Genomic DNA, 21,891 nt, shown 5'->3' on the forward strand with positions numbered 1-21,891 from the left:
GACACCTCTTTTAATTGCCCTTTCAGCTCATTAACCATTTCATCAATTTTTTTATCCATTTTTTCCAATCTTATTATCTACTTGCTCTAATTTTGACTCCAAATTCTGTTCACTTTGTTTAATTTCTGCAAACATTCTTAAAATCTCTGCTCTAAATTCTGCTTCTTGCTTCGACCCTTTCCTTTCTGCTGGTGTCCCTCCATCCAGTCCTTTCTTTGATAGGTTTGACATCTTTGCAAAATATAATCACTTTTTCTCTCCCCTAACCACCCACCACCTTAAAATGAAGCAAATTCCAGTTTTGATGAGGCAGACCCAGCAGATATCTTCAAATGTCCCTTAATACACCAATCTTATACTTTAGTGCTGTGCTTAAATTTTTAAGATTTAGCCAATTGGCAGATTTCTAACTTATAAAATAAATCTTTTTTCAATTCCTTCCAATCGTATTCTCCACAGTTAATAAGCTAAAAAAAGTTTGTCAAACAGGTGTCGACTCCAATCAATCTTCTTGCCACGAATTAGGCTAAATCCTCAGTTGATAAATCCTCCCTTAGAGTTCTTTTCTTGGTGTCCGAATTGTGCCTTTTAAATTCAAATTTTACTCAAATTATTATATCTTCAAAATTTTAATTTTATTCCAATTGTTTCAATTCAGAATTTGGTAATTTTCTAAGTTGGTCCAATAATATTCCCACACCACTCTCCCCCCCCCCTTTACACCACTGTCCCACTTCTGTCTGCTGACTCCAACCTAAGAAGAAAGCAGTAATGGAGTCGGAAGTTCTCCTTCCATTGCGCAGTACTTTTTTCAAAGTGAAACTGGTGAAAATCTTCAATCCTTTCTCATTTCTCCCCTCCGTTGCAACGAAAACCTCAAAAAAATGTAAATAGTGTCCCTCTGCTCTCCTTTCTTTACCTTAGTAATCCTCTGTTACTTTGTAACTTCCCCTAAAGTTATTTTAAAAAGTTAGTTGGTATTTAGTTACAGGAGAGAGAAACAGTAGCCGCTAGCTACAAAGACTCTCCTCCCTGAAAGAGAGGGGAGTGGTTGTGGTCGGGAGCCCGAGCACTGCCCAGCAGGGGGCGTGGCCCCCTGCCTCCAGCTCACCTGGCTGGCGCTCACGCCCCCGGTGGCCACCCAACCAGGTGCCGCAGAGGGGGCATGTTCAGCAGCCTTTTGCTGCAGCGCCAGCCTCTCCCTGGCCTCATTCCTCATCGTCGCCCCATCGCGAATCACCCACCCTCCACTCCCTTTTAGTTAGGGCTTAGGTCATTGGCCTTGCTATGGACCTTAGGTTGGTCGCCCTGGTTGCCCGGGGGGCCTGGTAGGAGTTTTTCCATTTGGCACTAGGCTTTTTGGTTTTTTCGCCTACCTCGTAGCAATCGTCACAACTTTTGTGGTATTGGTGGGTAGGTTAGGCATTGGAATAATGTGTTGTGGTGTGTCGAAGTGCTAGGTGTGGCCATCGCCTATTCCTTAAATTTTAGGGGTATTCCGTTAAAGGAATCTGGGGGTCGTGTATTCCGTCCGATGCCTGCTTGGCGGGAGGCCATGGCACGACCCCCGGTGACATCTGGGGTGAGCCTATAGTTGGATTAGCATCAACAGGTGATGAACCCCTGGTGAATAAACCCACTTGTTTCGCGATCCAATGCCTAAGCCAATACCTTTTCATTGCTGTAATCAATAAAGTTGTGGCCTTTTCTAGCCCATCAACCTTATATCACGTGTCCTTGTGTCTTCATTTCACTTCGCGGTGGTCGGGTCCTCGAACCACATTCCACACTCACTTTCCACACCAACTCTGCAAGTATTGCTGCGTCTGTGCTGATTTCAGATGACAGCTGGACTCCGTATTTTTTTTCTTTTGTATCCGAATTTTTCCTTATTTCAAGCCTTCATACTTTTGGTTAATTTAGGTCTGAATTTCTTAGATATTGAGAATCCAGCGCTTTCCTTGCAAGCTCGGGGCTTCGCTATTTCAGAGATAGGTAATGGCTTCCCCTAGCCTGCTTCTCCGCTCCGCTGCACACTTTGCTCCTTTTCCTGGAGTTACCTGACAGCCAGGTGTTCCACTTTTGGCTTCGCCAGGAACCTGGCACTCTGGACACCCTCCAGAGGATATTTCAGGGGGTCACTGCGCCTGTAACCCCCCTATTTCTCCGAAAAGCACGGGATTCTCCTTTCGGAAAAAAAATCCCCGCTTGTGGCAAGATCACGCTGAACAATTATGTGACATTTATACTTTTGCTTTTGTACGTTGCATAGTCTATATTGGTGATTTTTATTTAGAGATTTTACTTAGGGAAATGTTTGCCACACAATGACCAACCCCACTCCCTCAGTAAAAAAAAGGAAACTTAAATGGGCACTAAAAAAGCTTCAAAGTGAATGTGTATATATCAAATGTTCCACCTTTAAAAATTATAAATTTATATAAAATTAAATAAAAATGTTGCAGTCTTATTTTTATTTTTTAAAATCTACAACGTTAGCAAAATCTGTGATCTAAAGTGAGGAAGGAATCAAGCCTACCATCAGTACTCAGTATTCTCAAGTGCCTTGGCAACATCCAGTGGTACTGACATCTGCCTTGGCAGATCCTCCAACTGTGGGCATTGCCAATCAGCCTCCTTCCAGCTGTGTTGCTGACCAGCGTAGTTGGCAGGTCTCCTGTGCTTCCACTGCTTCTAGGACACTGTCAATGCTGGAAGGTCACCACTTTCAGTTTCCCACAATGCAACGTCTCACAGCATCAAGACGGCATTGCCCCAGGAGAACTTAAAACTTGTAGCCATCCTGTGCTAATCAGAGTTGATGCTGTGCCAGCAAAGTTCACGTAGGGAAGGTTACAATCACTAGCTTGCAGAGGCCTCTTGTGGTGTTGTGCCTGATCAGTGGTGGCACCAGAGGGAGGTAATCAACAGCATCATGCTGAGGGCTCACTCAAGCCTGAAACCAGCCTTCCACAGATCGCTACCAAAAGCGGACGTTTGCTGAGAAGGAGAAAAGTATCCATCTAGAGCTCAGTAACCTCATCCTTGCTTTATTTTAACAGTGTGAGCTGCAGACACATCAAATTATAAACAGGACCAAAGTAGAACCATGCCCACTTTGGTGTGCAAAAGGAAGTGCAGGAAGCAGCCCATGTTCCAAGCAGGTGTGATGTGGCAGGGTCTTGCATGACACTGCCATTTCTTTTATCAGTGGGGACCGGGAGAGACACAGATAAGATTTGCTGCTTCTGCTAAGAGTGCACAGGTGCAATGTAGCCTGTGAGCATCCACCGTATATCTCAGCTCCAAATACTTGCCCTAACAAGCATACTCTCAATGGTTCTGCTTCTCCTTTGTGCCCTTGCGTAATCTCAGGCTCAGGTCTCCTGGCACTTGTAAAAATGCAATGGAGTGTTGAGAACAGTAAGAGGCATTGGCAGTAGTTAAAACAGCAACTTGGGTAAAAGGGATGGAATTGTTTGCTTGGGAAAAGCAGGTTCCCCCTGGGTCTGTGACTCTGCGTGCACAAAGCAGTTAGAGATCTGCTTAGAGATCAAATGTGCCTTTCTCCAACATGACTAAGAATTGCAAGATGTCGTCTATTCTGTTCAAATGGCAAGCTCCTTGAAAGTTGTCGTAACACAGAGAACAGAAAGGAACGGTATGTAAGATTGCTTGAGCGAGCAGCAAAAGCTCATTATGGTGATGATGATGATGATTTAAATTACATGTCAGAGGCTGGGTTTTAAGGGCTCTTTAACTGGGTGTCTTTGAGGCTGACAATTAATTGCAGGTGTCAAAGACAGGCAAATTCCATCATAGGTGCAAATCTCGGGCGAAACAAAAGACGTTGGCACCAATGCCAGGCCCTCAGGGCTTATCCCGCTCCACCTATTCAAGTGAAAAGCAAAACGTCCATTGATCTGATAAAGCAGGATCAGGTCCAAGTAATTCAGCCTTGTAACAGCAACTAAGGTCCTTTCTATTTTTTAAAAAATGTATATTGACATGCTGTTGACTAGCAAGCGCTGCTCATTATGAATGCTGGGATTACTTTACAGCTTAGCACACTGGCAGCTCTAAACAGCCGATGACCTTTGCAAAATTGGAGCTTGAGAAATTCCAACCTATTGCCTGCGCTTCTGCGTGTTGTGATCCCCAGTGCAAGAAAATCAGATCTATTAGTAGGCACCGCGTAGAATCTGACATGCACCACAGCTACACTGTAAAGGCAAACCAATTCATTAGCAGCCCTGGTTACTCAGTAACTTGTGTGTGTTCTCAGCGAAACAGCCTGCCATCGCTTTCTGCCAGGTGCTCTTGTTCGCTTCAGTGAGTAAGTGCGGTTAAGGACAAAAATGTGTACTTAACTGGCCAATAAATCTCTCTTAATACTTCTTTTCCCCATCTGACCTCCTGCCCGTGAATATCATTAATGCGATGGGCGGGTGGGAAATGGAGATAGTTAAATGGCCCAATGGATACCTCGCGGAGGTCATTTCACACCCTTGCAACTCACTGGGAGGATAAGTTTGGGAACATCTCAGAGGTGAGGCTGGAAGCTTCTGAGACTGACGAGGCACAAACGGTTTCATTTCCCACCACTCCACAATGTCACTCCTGCAGTGAAATAGAAGGACATGCCTATTCACTTAGCTCTCTTGGTCATGGAAGGAGTGTCCCCCACAGTCACAGACTTGAAAGCAGATTAAAAAATAAGAATCATAATAATAGATATGGTAGCTCTGAACAAAACGAGTATATGCAAATCCCTTTTAGCTCACTCCTTCCCGTGGGGTACTGCATTTTTACCTGTTAAAAGGAGAAGAATGTTTTGAATATATGATGGGTGGATAATTGGTCCAGCTACCCCAACATTGCTCTGACTGGCAGCCACAATGCAGGGTCTCTGGCAGGAATTTTTCTCACCTCCTTTAACTGGAGATGCTGTTCTGCAATATTCTGCATACCAGTCATGGGCTATGCCACTTGCCTAAGACTATGGTATTCTATCTCCCAACTGTTTCATTGCATTCACCAACTCTCTTGCTTTGCATCCCATTTCATTGTTGAATTCACATGCAGGCATATTTGTTTGAAATTACTGGAATACTTACAGTGCAATCATTATACACCTACACACATCTACCCACTGAATTCAGTGGAGTTTTCTTCCGCGTAAGTTGTTACAGAACTGAAGCTTAACATCAACATCAACAACAATAATAATAAGCCGAGTGTGCCATACAAGTGGCAAAGAAGATTAATAGGATTGGGGAATATATTAAAAGCAAGGGATATGTGTCTCAAAATAGCGAAATAGAACCATTGCCAAAATGGAACAATAAATAGCAATAAATAAGTAGCCAATTAATTAAATTTGTGGGATGGGATCCAAGAAACTTCTCGAATCGTTCTGTACGCCCAGGACTTCTATGGGATTGTATTTGTTAAATAGGTGCTCTTTCCACACCACGTGGCAATCTACTTTTAAAACTTTCAAAGTGGTTTTGGTATGACACGGGGTGAGTGGATTGCCTGCTCCTTAAAGAAAAGCTGGAAGGGAATAACCATTACAATCTGACTGGGCATGCCCAAGTCCTTCTTTTGATCTTGACCATACACTGTCATTTCCTCTTATGCTTCCCTCCACCCTTCACCACCCAATAAGCTGCCATCTTTCATCACAAAACAAGGTAAGCAGCATTTCTTTTATTTCCTGAAAGGAAATAAGCTCTTTCAAACCTGCGTAGTATAGATGTATAATATGGGCAACACATGGACAAGCCATAGCCTTTCCAAATGAGTGATCTTATTCAGTCATAACATTAGCATCTAAATGAAACCGCGCTTGCTGGCAAGAGTAAAACCAGATTCTGTAATAATGGCCACATAGTTTTATTTTTTAAATACGTGTGTGTGTGTGTGTATGCGTGCGCGCACACACACACACACACACACACACACATATCAGCAGAGAAATCAATTATGGATTCGCCCCTCATCTGCTCCTTAGACACATCTGAAGCTTTGACGTTGTGAATTCCGTTTATTTGCTGCTGGCCTAATAATCCCCTGCATGCTGGGAAAAACCTTTGTTCTCTGACAGAAGTAATAAAGCTGTCTCCACGATTCCCCCTTGTGAGACAAGGAGTGCTCCCGTTTTATTTAATCGGCTGGTGTGCTGCCTTTTCAAAGTAAACACTTCACAGGGACCCAAGGCAGAAAGACATGCCAATGACAGGTCTGCCATCATGGTTTTTTTTTTTAAAAGAGAGCTCTAGCCTCTCTCTCTTTTTAATAATAATAATAATAATAATAATAATAATAATAATAATAATAATATGTTCTCACTTAAAAAATAAACTCAGCCCTTCATGAGAAATTCAGGTCAAGCAGGCCTTGACTTGGAGCACGTATCTCCTTGTGGAAGTGCTTCAGGTCCCTTTCCTGAATGACTCCCCCTCTCCGCCCTTCCCTATTCCCCAAGTCTTCATTCACTTGTTCCCAGTGAATAGAGAGCAGGGAGAAAATGAAGCGATCTTAACGACAGCAGGAGGCCGGCTGCTTTCTTTTAAGCATGTCCTGAGCCCAGTCACCCAGAACAACTTGTGATCCCTGGACAAAGCCCCTCGCAGCAGGTGGCCATATCAAGAAATTTTCCTCCTGGAATTAGATATTATCCCAGGAATCACTAGTGAGTCAAACATAATGCCCCATCCTGCTGGGTCAAGTAGGATTTCATTTCAATTTCTTTACACAACGATGCGTTTCATCTTGTCTGCGCACAATGACAGTGCTCAGGCATGAAATAAATTGAAGTGCTTGAAAGGCTGAATTATCCCTTGAACCTGCAGCATTCCCGACCCCCAAACATACATTGTCAAGTGAGTTCCTGATAAGCGGGATCTTCAGCCAGTGTTTGTGCTGCTTGGCTTCCTTTAATCATACTCCCTTTTGTAAAAGGGATTTTGAGGGGGGAAAGATAAATCATTGCTGAGGAAAAAGGTCATTTTCAAAAGGCTTTAAGAGCTTCATTTTGTGTGGCTTTTCAAGGTGAAACAGGTAATTCAGTGCAGTGGAAGTCTTTTGTATTCAACTTAATTCACACTTCACACCATCACCAAAAAAAGAGAGAAAGAAGTAATGAAATAAGCTTGAACAAAGTCCTTTATTAAAAGTGTTTCCCATACATATGTGAGGTGAATTTTGTTGTTTGCTCACACACAACGCTGAACATTAAAAAAAGGAAAGAAACTCATTTAAAGCTGTTTAGCCAGGCTTTCACCCACCTATTGCTCCACTTTTGGTGTATTTTATTTGCTCCAGTAAAAAAGAAAAAGAAAATGAAACCCCGACTCCTTTCCTCCAGTCATCATTTCTGTATTCCCTTCCCTGGTGTACAGATGCACATTTTCAGGCATGGATTTGGACAAAATGACCAGTGAGCCTACCGCTGAGGAAAAGAAATCCAGAATAGACACATTTGTATTCTACGAAGGTGAAATGAAGAAGAGCCTTCCTATCTCTATCGCTGTATCTATATCCTGCTGTTTTTACAAGTTGGCCAGGAAAATAATTGTTTTGCTCAAGTACTGGTTAGAAAACAGCAAAAAAATATTATGAAGAGAAATAGTCAGTAGGAGAGGAAATAAATATATGGTGCAGATGTGGGATGTTATGGAGATAAGGCAAGCCTCAGATATTGCTCTGTGTTACAGTGGTTAAAATCTGAGATTTCATTTCTTTTAGTGAAAGTAAAGATACCTGTCAATTAAAGAAACGTGTTTCATCCACCCCAAAATAAACATTTCATGGTACTTTGTAATGACAAAAGGCTAATGTTTTGTGATTGGTCTATTGTGCAGTACATTTTATGTAAGCAATGCGTAATAGAATATATCATTCAGCCGAACAGAAAATTCCAGTGAAAGCTATTATATGAAACGACTTGTAGTTGAATTAAAATTCAATAAAGCAATGGAAGACTTTAAAAAAAAATCAGGAGCAAATCTTTCGATGAAATCAGCATTTATTTCAAGCCAATTCAAGAAAAGTTTTACAGTTTCATTACTGTTCTTTTCTGATTTCTTTGTGATCAGTTATTTAAAAATGGGAATGAAAATCGCCTCCTTTCCCTAACATATCCTCAAACCTGCACAGATAATTGGGAATGGGGGTGGGTACATTTTGGGATGTTGATAGAGTAATTTGTTGCTATGATGTAGGAAGCCATGATAGTTTGTCCTATGGCATTTGATTAGTGATGCTTGCGGAATTCATTCTTTGCAAACCATACACACACACAGACACCACACATACAGAGAGAGAGAGGTGCACACCCCAGAATGTTTATAACAATTCACATTTTAGGGGGGAAATATGAATGTGTATTTTGTGACATAAAATACATTTGAAAACATTTATTGAAATACATATTGAGAAAAATTTGTATGAATTAAATAAAAATTTACAGTAATGCAGAAATGGGATGAAAAAATACATGTGAAACAGACACAGACTGTAAAACAGCCTGATTCATCCCTCTTTTTAATATAGCAGTAGGCTTGGTATGGGTTCTGATGCTTCACTGGATAATGACTTACAACACAGGAATGGCGTGACTAATTCCATGTCTAAGTAACTTTAGAGTTCTCTCCCCTTAATGCTGTGTATTGTGGAAAACACAGAAATACTGATAAATGAGAGAAGCACATTTTGTGATCACATTTTCCCTAATATAAAAAAGGCAATGCACTTTAAAATTTCTTAAGGAGAGGGCAGCAACAGATACTTGGATGTACTACTTTTGAAATGGTTACTTTTGAAGGGAGTAAACAGAAGAGTGTGACAGTTCCACTACAAGAAACGAGCACATGCAGAATTCAACAGCGTTTGTTACAGGCAATCCTTTCATGCAGGGCAAATAGGACTTTCAAAGGTTTGCTTCAGCTGCTGCAAGGAACTTGAAAGAACAACCAGCACTTCCACTGAAGATCAAAAAGTCTAAACTCCGAGGTCTAGCATTGGATTCCATGTCTGAGTGTAGTCATGCTCTAGTAGCACAGCGGAGTATTGTAATTTTTCTTTTCTGCAAGAATATTAACGGAGTTCATTTCTCCACAGCAGAATCCCATCAGAGCCAAGTGCCTGTGCAGGGAGCATATGCACATCACTCCTGGTAACAAGGGAAGTTATGCTCCAGTCAATAGAAAACGAAGGACTACTTATTACTGTCATATGGGTAATGGGCACTTTAATTTGTATGGAAGATTCCAAGATAAAAGCACATTTGTCCTTTCTTTCCCCCCAAGCTGCACTTTTGGGTGGGGAAGAAGCAATTTTATTTGTGCAAAAAAGCAGCGTAGAGAGCCAATGGGGGAGATAATAGTTGACCATGGGGAATTTCATGAACGTATATAAAGTGGTACCTCTGGTTACGAACTTAATTCGTTCCGGAGGTCTGTTCTTAACCTGAAACCGTTCTTAACCTGAGGTACCACTTTGGCTAATGGGGCCTCCCGCTGCTACTGCCATGCGATTTCTGTTCTCATCCTGAGGCAAAGTTCTTAACCTGAGGTACTACGTCCGGGTTATCTGAGTCTGTAATCCGAGGTGTTGTAACCTGAGGTACCACTGCAGAGTGGATCAGGAAGGCTTATATAAATTTAGGGCCTGGTTCAGCAGAAGGGATTCACTATCCGCAGAGATTCCGTGATCGATCCATATTCCAGGTAATGAGGTCCTGCTTGCAAGTTCAAACTTCTGTGGAAGCCAAAACAACTTCCATACAAAGTGTGGTCTTTGGAGAGGTAACTCTGGAGCTTTTGGCTCCATCCTAAATACAGTTACTAGGGAGTGGTTCCCATTAAACTCAACTGGACATGCTTCTGGGTAGACATGCCCAAAGTTGGGCTGCTAGGTTTTCTTTTTTCTTTTAAAAAAAGTCTCTCTCTTTAATGGCATCTGGGAAATTAGCAAAACAATTCTGTTCTGCTTTGGGAACGAGCCCTTCTGTGTTGTTTACTGCATTTTGCAATTTTATTTGATTTTTATTTATGGTTTATGTGCTGCTGTTTAATCAAAATATTTTTATGTTGAAATATCATAATTATTTGAACAGCACTTTGGGAATTTGGACTAAAAAGGGGAACGGATAAATCATGTAAAATAGGTAAATAAATTAGTGTGCTTTGGCGCTTTAACAGAAATGTCTATGTTGGATTTTTTAATGTAGCTTTGATGGCTTTCCCTAGGGTCCCTATTTCAAAACAACTCCTGAATTGGGAATCTGTGTTGTTGTTTTTTATCTTTATACCTGTCTCTGTCATCTGTCTCTCTCCTTACAAGAAATTCCATGAAGTCCACGGCAGAATATTATACACACACACACACAATACAGAATTCTTTATCTGGATTTCAAATGGAAGCAGGTGCCATCACAAAATGAGAATGCGCAATTGTGAAATGAACACAATATAGCAATATAATGCAGAATTGTAATGACAACCAGCAAAGGCAGAAAAAGAAACATGCGGACAACAAGGTGTGAGTTACAAATCAGGCAGTGAGGCCAGGTCCTGACTAGGGCCAGAAAAGAAGAATTGATCATACCTCTTGCTGGTTGGTTTTAGTGAGAGGATTAAAGGTGAGGAGGGTAAGAAATGAATGAATAAAAACAAATTATGTGGAAAGCTTTGTAAAGAACCAGCAGATGATTTTTGAAAGTTCAATTCCACCTTAAATAAGATTTAAGAATTTCCTGCCTATTAACATTAGGCATGTACCCTCATTGTATTATTTTTGACATCTACCAAGAACTTTTCCATTTAGGCACACCTACAAAGTCCTGCAATGTTATTACATTCATTAAAATTGTTTTAAAATTGTTGATTTTTAACTACATTGCATTTCAGTATGTCTGCTAATTTTATTGCATTGTCTATGGTTCTATGTAAACAGCTTCAAGGTTTTTTCTCATTAAGTGGTATGCAATCATTGTTAAAATAAAGAAATAAATTTCTGGAGAACAAAATTCTCCAGAATTTCTGGAGAACAAAAAAATAAAATAAAAAAATACAATTTTTTAATGTAAAAATTGTTCATTTTCATTTTTATATAGGATGTACATTTTTCTTCTTCTGTAGGACACACTTTTCTAGTCAATAACATTTTAAGCAAAACCAGTCCCTCCCCCCCAACTCCATTTTTAAAAGGACATTTTCTCCTGGTTTCATTAGAAAGGATTAATCAAGATGTCATCTGTTTGACTGAATACAATGTATCAGGACTAATGGATGATTATTGCTGGAGGGCAAGATGGATGCTAAATAAATCAAGAAAAAATGTAGCTACTTTTATTTTATTATTCTATCTGCACTCTTAAAGAATAAAATATTATTTGGGTGGGTAATAAGGAATCAAAATACTTCTCTTTCGCTTGCAATCAAACTACTTCTCTTTTAAAAACTTGATCAATAAAGGATATGTGTTTTATAAGGATGGATATGTCCCAATCGGAATGTGTCATTTTGAAATACTTTGAGTGATCAAAAATACAAATACATGCTGCCAAATGCAACACAGGATAATCCACAGATTCTAAAGCACAACAGGGACATGTAGAAATACCTAGTTTATAAGCAAACCTCTGAGTTTGTAAGAGTTATTCCTCTTTCTTCTTTATTTTAGCTAGAATTAACTATTTCCCCCTACATTCTTAATTCATTTTAAACCAAACTATCTACCAATTATATGTAAAGATAAGAAGGATTTCCAATATGGCAAGATAATCATTTCCATGGCACTCACTATTTAACATGAATTGTAGGGAAAGAATTTGCAATGCCATTTATCGTATTTACAGTATGGGAAGAAAAGACCCTAAAGGCATAATGGATTCTTTCAGATGTCTGGATGCTTTTTCTGAAGATTAGCAGGTAATTATCTGCTTTTAAAAAAATATTGCACTTGGGTTTAGGAACATCACAAGGAAAAGATATTGTCATTTTGATGCCTCGAGTCCCAAATGAACCTCAGAATGGTACAGATGCTCGTACATTATAATGCTTTTTTTTTTAAGAGCTGAGTTCAAAATTAGTTCAAGTGTAATCACAGAAATATGGAGCAAAAGCCAATTTACTAGAAGTCAAAATGCGGTTAATTATATGTTAATCCATGTCTGCATTTGTACGTCTACATTTTGGCTGCATTGAGTGTTTTAAGCCAAGGCACAGTCAAAATAGACCAATTCACACATGGGACGAGCCTTCCACGTATGGCTGTGTATTGGTTTGGGGAGCATGGAAAACAAAATCCTGCAGTCTGCCATCATGCTTGGAACAAAATGTAGGGGAAAACAGTCTCTGCATTATCCTGTTATATTTAGTTAAAGCGCATACACATATCATGTTAGAGCCAGTGGGTTTTGCAGATGCATCTGTAAGAAATAGGATGTTGGACTTGATCAATCTTTGGCCAAATCCAGCTTGTGCTCCTTAGGTACTTAGGAGAAAACCCTTACAGTATTGAGTTCTTTTGCCTTCAGTTCAGCATGGTACAGGAATATAGGAAAGAAGGGAGTCCTTCTCTAGTCTTCCTTTCAAAGCTTTCTGGTCCTTTCCCCAATGTCTGGAAACTGAGTCTCTTCACTCAGTTTCATTGCCTGTGATTGTGAAAGGACAGGACTTTCAGATCTGTACAGTTATGAGGGGTATCACTCACAAATTCCACCACTGATCCAACACACAGGGACTGCATAACTGGGTCCAGTCAGAACATTTCCCCCAAATCACAACATGCTTGTCAATTGATTGGAACGTTGAGAACTTTCTGCTTTTTGCAGTCTAAGTAGTTGAGAACAAAGTTCAAAGCATAAATGCCAGGGCTTGTTCCAGTGTTGATGGGCCTATTGGCAGAATGCCACCCCGACAGGCACCCTCCTGCTTTGGCAGGCTTCCTCTGCTTCACCTGCAGGGGGTTGGACTAGATGACCCAAAGTACTCCTTCCAACTCTACAGTTCTATGATTCTATGAACAGCAGCAGTGGCAAGCAGTGGTTTGTGACTGGGTTCTGGCTATTTCCTTTTCCACAATAGCCTGGTCTTTATAACAGTTGTTGCACAATTTTCTACAGATAGCTCATGGTTGCCTGGATTGGAGAAAGAGCCCTTTTACATTTTACGTACCTCCCCCATATTCATATTCTCTCTCTCTCTCTCTCTCTCTCTCTCTCTCTCACACACACACACACACACACACACACAGAGAGAGAGAGAGAGAGAGAGAGAGAGAGACTGTAACAGTAGGTACAGATGCCTTATACTCTTCAATGTTTAAATAAAGACAAAACAAAGTATTTCTTCACACCTCCATCCTGGCTGGCAACAACCAAGGTGTCACCACTGCCACACTGCCCTTCCCCTCAAGTCCTAGTGTTGGTGTTTGTGCTTAACCCCTGTAGACCATTCTTTCCAAGAAAAGCACACCTCCCCTAACCCCTTTCTCACCTTTCTCACCTGTAGGCAAAGTGGATGTGGTTGATGTATTGTGATCAGTTTGTTGGGTCCCAAGTCTTGGTCTAAAACCTCACCATGGAGATTTATTGCATGCAAAGCGGGCATTGCCAGAGTCAGGAAGTGCCAGATTTCTATATTCTTATAGAAGCTGAGAACTCGATGTGGCGTCCTATACCGATGACACAGAGAAACGTTTAATGAACTGTCTGACAATTTGCCATCCTTATGAGCCTCCTGTGATATTCAGAGTAACCAGTTATAAGGGTGACAACTGCTCCGTCTCTAAGTATCCAGCTGACCAGCCAGCCTGCCAACTCTAGAGCGGAATTTGTTCATTAGCAAACTCAAGCCAGTCATCAGGATGTGCTTGCAGCATTTATTGCCAACTTAATGTCAGCATAAAATGTCCGCTGAATTCCCCCAACAACAGCAGGAGCTGCTAAACCAGCTGAACTTCGGCCACACTACCAAATTAATGGGCAAAATCATTCTGCAAATAACACTTTTGTTAGTGTAATAGGGATATTGAACTAAGCACGTCTTCCTCTATGGCCCAACAGTGACTAACTCTGGAGTCTTTGATACTACGGATACAGCAAACAAAAATGACCTCTAACGATTTATTTAAACACCAGCTTGTATTTACTGTTTCTCAATTTGCACAAATGGAGCAGATATAATTCATTTAATTGGTATGGACTCATCTTTGCTTTGGTTCTCCTTAGAGAGCCTTGTAGTTTAGGAATTGCAGTATCATTTCTCTAGTGTTTATCCAGTCAATAGCCATAAAGTGCAATTGGTAGCATCTCTCTACAGTTGCATTGTTTGCAAATAATTAGAACATTGGTTGTCGTTGATCTTAGTGGACTTGCCCATTTTTTACTCTCTCTTTTTTGCAGCATATGCATTTGTTATTAAACTGCAGAGTAAGCACAGAATAAATACAAAAAACATGCCCATAAATTTAAAAACATCCGTTATAAATCAGCAAAGCCAATAGTGTTTCTAACACCAATGTTATAAAACACTTCTCGGCCTCCTCTATATGAAACAACAACAAATCAGCCAGCAGTGATTAAGAACTGGCTCAAAATTCAGTGGTTTTTCTGGATAACAACAAAAAAAACCTTCAAAACCCTTAGCCCAACTGTTGAATTGCTTCAGGCACAAATCCAAGACACGGCAGGTGGTCCTTAGGATGGCACAGGATAAATAAGCCTGATTTGTGGGCCGCAGACTAGGACCATGGGGCAGATGGGTTGGACAACGACTGTGAAGAACCATCCCAGAAGATGCCATAGTGAAGATGCCAAGTCTCATGCTGTGCTTCAGACAGCCTAGAGACGGCCTCCTCAAATTATCTTAAGGTATGCTGCAAGAACATTTAGAATCAGAATCAGCTGCAAACTGAATCTGATCTTGCTTCAGGGGGATTCAAGAGGGGCTTGTCCTTTAACCAAAGGAGGTTAGGTGGGTTGCAGGTGTGGGGAAGCAAATCAGGTAATATGCATTGGGTGAAGACATCTGTACCCTTTCATTACTGTTTACAGCAACATAAAAATCCTACTTGAAACAGTGAGGAAAAACAGCATTGCGGCATTCTAAGCTGCTAATGTATACACAACTCCCCTGCCCATCCTTCTCTTTCTCTTTCTCCATATTATGTCTACATGTGTCTACATTCAGCAGAATCGCCTCCATTATGTTCTGAGCAATGCAAAGAACTGGGGAGGAGGATATTTTTTTGCTTGGAGTTAGCAAAAATGGGCTGGAATCGTTTCAAATCGAAATAATTTTTATTGCTGAAAATGATTCTAAAGGTGATTTGACCCAGGATAGAAGAAGTTGCAACCATTGGGCATCTTTTGGGATCATTTTCTCATTTTAGGATTTATGTACTGGGACAAGAAAGGGAGGTCATTTCCAGGGAGTGAGATTCAAACTTTTTGGCCAGCCACAGCCATGGCTGAAATCACCCTATGGTAGACAGCAAGAGGATGCCCAATTCTGAGAAGTGGGACTTTTTGAAAAATGGCTATCATAGCTTGCTACTAAATCCAGCTCTCTAGAATCATTTTCAGCAGTAACAACAACCAATCCCCAATACTATTAACTACTCCACACCCCAAAATTTTCCACTCCTGACTTGGGCGCAGTAATATACACTAGCTGTTTGTAACTTGTGGCAATAATGACTGGTGGCTGCAGCGGTACTCTGAAGTTTTAAAAGTGCACTCTTCCAAGATTACTAATCAGCTCATTAAATACTTAAATTGTCATAATCTCATGTCACAGTCCTTAATGTCATCAGATATCACTTCTCTCTGGAAATCTGCTAATTGTTAAAGCATACTCGCTCCGCTTCATGATAGGTACTTTATATAGTTGTCAATTCAGGAGACTAGCCTACTTTGAATTCAGCGATCGCAACCTTAATGTTCCCAAATCTGACAAATGAAGCATGTGGGCTCCTGTTTCTTTATGCCAGTAGCGCCTAAGTTTGGATCCAAAAGGCCTAGGTGAGGAGATGTACTATCCTCTAGGGCAGCAGTGTGGAACCTCAGGCTCAGGGACCAAATACAGCCCTCCATGCTTCTCTACCTAGTCCTTATGAATCTCCTTAGGCGACACTCCGTTCCTAGAACATGCCCCTCCCCTATCCTGCTCCACACCCTTCTTGAGTGCTTTTGGCTGGCTGAAGGGTGTCCTTGAACTGTGATGATGTTGCATGCTCATCTGGATGGTGTGTGTGTGTGTATAAGCCTCTGATTTGTGCTACCCAAAGGGTATAGTCTCATTCATTGTTCAATCCACTTTTGCACTGACCAAACTTGCCACTGGCATGTGCTCCCACCCAAAAAGTTCCCCACGAAGGAGTGTGGCCCTCAAGCTCCAACAGTTTTCCTACCCCTGGACCATCAGGTTATTAAGTTCATCAGGCTCTAGCAAGTGCTCTGCTTGATGAGACGAAAGTCTGTCTAGTCTACCATCCTTTTCTCACAGTGGCCAACCAGAGGCCTAGGGGAGGCCCCCAGCAGGACCGGAGCTCAACAGCACCCTTGTGGTTGACATGGCTGAATAGCTACCAAATCCCACACCGTCCAAAAGGGTGCACTGCTGACCCTCAGAGCATCCTGGTCCTCTTCCTCCTCCTTTTTGCCCCCTACTCAGCTACCCTTTCAGAGCATTAAAAATGTGACAATGGTAAGAGGGAAAAGGAGGAGCATCTTCCCCTTGCCTTCCTTTGTATTCTCCCCCTGAGCAGTAGTGCAAACAGACCAAGATGAAGAAGGCAAGTGAATGGGCAGCTGTGATAGTGGTGAGGAAACAGGTCTATTTGGCTCTCCATGAAAACTTTTTAAAGGGACCTCTGAAACTGTGATTCATCAGAACAAGGAGATGACCGCAGGCTGCAATTACAGGGGTAGTCTCTCACATAAAACGAACTAATTCTCACTGACTTCACAATGTGAAGCAGAGGGGAAGTTTTACATCACTGCAAATAGTAATACTTTTACATACATATTTTATGAGCCAGGTGACAAAGGTATTCAAAATGTTCTGGAAATGTGTACATCGGCTCTCTGAATTCAAGTTAATCACACTCAAACATTTTGCAGGCGAAATGGAGCTGTGGGCGTACAGTTGTCGTCTGAGAGGTAAAGCTGATACTAATTTTATAGGTTACACTGATCGGTGCTCCCTGTGAAATAGCTCTCTAGTTGGGAAAAGAATAAAGTTAGATTTAAAAGGCCACACTGATATATACTGTGGCATGCCAACCCAATCTCCAAGTGGTGCAGTTTCCTCAGAATGAGGGACAGTGGAGACTATGGTGTCCTTATGAAAATATGGTTTATTTATTCAGTACATATATACAACCTGAGCATACAGTGGAGGGGCTCACAGCATTCACACTGGAATAAGGTATTGCTTCTCCCATAGCCACAGCCTTGGGTTCCAGTAGAAAGCAGGCATGGTTCTGTCTCTACCTGCAGCCTTGCTATAAACCTCAACTCTCAACTCTGGCCTTAGTCTTTCTAACTACCAGTGAGCCGAGAGCCATTACCTGACCAGGGAGATATCCTGGCTATTCCAGGAATTGAATCCTTGCTGGAGCCAGGAATTAAAGGGGTCACAGGCATACAGTCTACCCTTTCAACTCATAACAATATCATTGTGGTTCTTGCCTCTTTTTAAATTTATTGTTGACAGATACTTCCTAAGAGATGCCCAGCTCTTTACACAACACAGCTTTGAAAGATAACATAGAGGCTAGCTCAAAGCGATTTCTAGATCTGGAATTCTTTTAATGACATTTTCTGTGTTCTGCTAAGTTGTTGCATCAAATCCTGCATGCAAGGTCATGCATGGGTGCTGTTAACACAGATCTTTACATATTAAAAAATACATATTTTGGAAATTCTATTTCTAGAGAGGAATTCAATGGCAGCTTCTGAATGATAATTTGTGGGTACAATCAAAACTACAGTGTGGAGAATAATGGAATAAGATCCTTGCTGGATCAGATCAAAGCCCATCTTCCTGAGCATTCTGCACTGCAAGGGGGAGCACTCATCACTGAACATGCCTGAAAATGGGAAACCCCAGGGCCAGGGGTCAAATGTGGACTTCTCGTCCTCTCTGTCTGACCCTCAAGATTCTCCCCATACCACATTCCTCTCCAGACCATGTCCCTCATGGGCCCTGCTCTGCACTCTCCATGAGAACTTTTACCTGCCTGGCATGTGCCCCTGAGATATCATCATGCCTCTTGCCTGCCTGAATAAGCACCTCTGTGTAGAAACCACTGAATTCTGATAGGGTAGGATGTAGCCTGCTGCACAAAAGTGAGAGTTATACCTGTTGTTCTATGCATGTTTGTCTCTGACTATACCCACCACTAGGCGGCAGAGGGTACAACTTAGACTCTTACAAAGCAGTCGCTGGAAGGTTGCATACAAGTAAATGTAGGCCATGGGCTGAAAAAGAATGTTTCCCCACTCTTGTTGTATGGAGTATTTGCTCTCTGCTTGTTTTTAAGACTGCCAGAATTGCCAGATGAAAAAAAGAAGGGTTGTACAGCTTCCCCCTTCCTTTTGTCCAAATCACTAGGTTTCTTTCACAGTGATGGTGGTTGATCATGACTTATAAATGTCACATCATGTATAGAATTCACTGCCACAAAATCCTCATTCTAAGGTTCACTAGACTTTGTTGATCAGTTCTTCCCAGTTGGTGAGGACCAGGTCCAAGAGAGATGACCCCCTTGTTGCTTCTTCCACCTTCTGGGAAATGAAATTGTTGGCACAGCAATTAAGGAATTTGTTGGACCTTACACTCTTGGCAGAGTTGGAGTTCCAAGAGATACTGGTGTAGATGAACTCTCCCATAACTACAATGTCTTAACTTTTTGAATGCTTGGTAATCTACTGTAGGAAGGCATCATCCAAGTCTTCAGTCTGGCTTAGGCAGGCTGTATAGCAGACACCCACAGTAAGGTCACTGTTGTTTCCCTCTCCTACAATTTTTTTTGGATTCATAAATTTACTTGAAGGCTTCAAATTGCTAACTTTAGAGCCACTTGCATAGCAGATTACAGCTCGTTTGTAATATCACATCTGCAGACACCTGTTGGTACACATAGATAATAGCTGATTTCAGAAAAGATGGGACAGGACGTGTCTGGTTTTTGTTTTGCTTTTCCTGAGCCAAAATTTAGTCATCTGGTTGTGAAAGAGTTGTTGGAAATTCTCAGAGATAATAATGTTGGGATAATTGCTTTATGCAAGTATTATCAATTGATTTAAATGGTCCACAATGAGCATCTATTTTTCTGCATATTAGGCATTACAAGAATAACCATGCTTGAGTTGATGATGCACAGAAAAAAACAAGTAATTATGAAACTAATATAGGCAAACACACAAGTGTTGCTGGGTGGGAAGAGAAGAAAAAAAATGAATAAATCATTTATGCAGAATTATTTTTTAAGGCCTTATTTGAATAGACACCTCAGGTGTTGCTTAATGGGTGCCTGAGACTCCTGCTTTTCAATCACAGCCAATGTCAGGGTTCTCAACTGATGGCAGGATTCTGCTGAATTTTAATTTCCAACTGCAATGCTTTGAACAATATTGTTGAACTAAAAATTGTGGTGTTTTTTTTATATATGTTGTTCTTTTCACCATTAAATTGCTTCATGATGTCTCATGGGAAGTGATTTGTAAAGAAAACTATAAATAAACAACTCTGCATCCAATTTTGCAATCAAAGAGCTGACTACCGATAATGGCAAACATGGGTTTCTCTCTGAGAAACACTTCCAGCGACTTGGACTTTAGTTAGCATGGGTGTGTTGATTTTCTCAGCCTACCATGACACTACTTCATGACCCAGTGTGATTCCATTAGCACATTTGGACTGAAGAAGGTTAACATCCTGCTTGTTGTAAATCTTATGCCAATTGAAGGGGCAACAAAACTTGATAAAATAAAGGAAAAGAAGAACACCACAAACACAATGGAAAAGGTCATGGATTGTTTAATAAGCCAAAGGCCTGGCACCTAAAGATATGTAATGAAGGCGCAAGGTAAGCCTTCCTGGCAAGGGCATTCATCAAATGGGAAGCCATGGCAGAAAAGGCCCGTTCTTCCGTTGCCACCCTCCAGGCCTCTCATGGAGGAGGCTCACAAAGAAGAGCCACAGGGTCTGGGTCAGTTCATATGAGAAAAAGCAGTTCATGAGGTATTGCAGTCCTGAGCCATTTAAGGCATTATAGGTCAAAGCCAGCACTTTGAATTAGGCCCAGAAACTAATGTGTTTCTTGAGACTCTACATAAGCTGCAACCCATCCTGCTCAAGAACCCTCCAGTGGCACCTTCCTTGATGACTTTGGCCTGGTTAGGATGTAAAATTAGGTAAAATTAATATTATTTACTCCACCCACTTTTGCCTCTGGCCTCCAGAAGGTTGCTGGAAAAGATTCCCAACCCCCGGAAGGCCCATATATAGACTGATTAGAGACTCTTTCATAATCAGGATCCCTGAAATTATATGAGCATAGCTTGTCTGAAACCCTGGAGAGCTGGGGCGCTTGCTGGGCCAATGGTCTTATTGAAAACAGTTTCCAATGATCCTCTGTAGGACCTTTACATGTCTATGTGGGGTTTGGGTCACCATGCGTGATACCACTCTCCCCTACATAGGATAATTGGAAACTGTTTTCTATAAGACTATTGGCCCAGCTAGCTCCACAGCTCTCCAGGGTTTCAGACAGGGACATCTCTGGAAGATGCTGGGGATTTGAACTTGATACAATGCAGCTGCTCTGCTGACTTATAACCCTTCCCTTAGATGTGTTTCCTTCAGTCTTGAAAGGCTGTCTACTCTTAGACGAAGCATTCTCTCTCTCTCTCTCTCTCTCTCTCTCTCTTATGCGCGCTCTCTGTCTCTCTCTCTTACATGAGGGACAGTGCTGGAACTAAAGCTACAATAAAATAAAATAAAACACAGAAAAATAATGTCTGAGCTTCAAAATGATTGCTGCTGCAATCTTCACATATCTGACTGCTCATTTATGCAAAACAAACAAAAGTAATATTACAATGGTTTACAGTTACTATTCAAATTCAGAAGAAGAAAAGGTGCCATCAGCATATTTTACCTACTTGTATTGCACAAGAGCATTTATCCACAAAGTATATATGCTTTAAAATCATAGGAAGCTGGATACTAATGTGAGGTTTTTTTTAAAAAGAAAGTATGCCACAGTATAAACGTTGAAACATACAGCCCTGGGAGTTAAGCCTTTTACACTGCATTATTCTTTGTCACATTAAATTGAAGGTATTTTGGAAATGCAGCCATCCAGAAGGGAACATAGGATGGCAGGTATCATAAGCCAAACCTGCATACAGAGCCAGTGTTATGCTTGTGATACTGAATCCACTGAAAACTTCTCGTTTTCTTTATTCAGTATTCAAAATGTTGTGGGGCTACTGCCCTGCATCACTGTATAAATTAGATATCAAAGCACATTTTTAAAATCTTTCTTAATTTATGTCCATTTATTTCCTGCCTTCTTTTTGGAGACTGATGACCCAGTAAAATGGGGCAAAGGAATTTAAGCTGACTCCTGCCCTGCTTCCTTATATATGCTTGAATAGAAGCCCTTCGATTTAACTTGACTGTAGATTGAACTCTCCATTCATAGATTTAGGAAACTACACTCTGACATTTGTTACATCTTTTTCACAGATTGTTTCCTAGGGGGAAATCTCTAGTCCAATAATTTTCTTAATCTTTTTAAAAACCATGATTTTTTAAAAAGGTGTTTGAAGTCCTTGAATTTACCCCAGGGCTCTTGGCCATC

This window comes from Podarcis liolepis, assembly GCF_965112155.1.
Source record: "Podarcis liolepis genome assembly, chromosome: 3".
NCBI classification, from domain to species: Eukaryota; Metazoa; Chordata; class Lepidosauria; order Squamata; family Lacertidae; genus Podarcis; species Podarcis liolepis.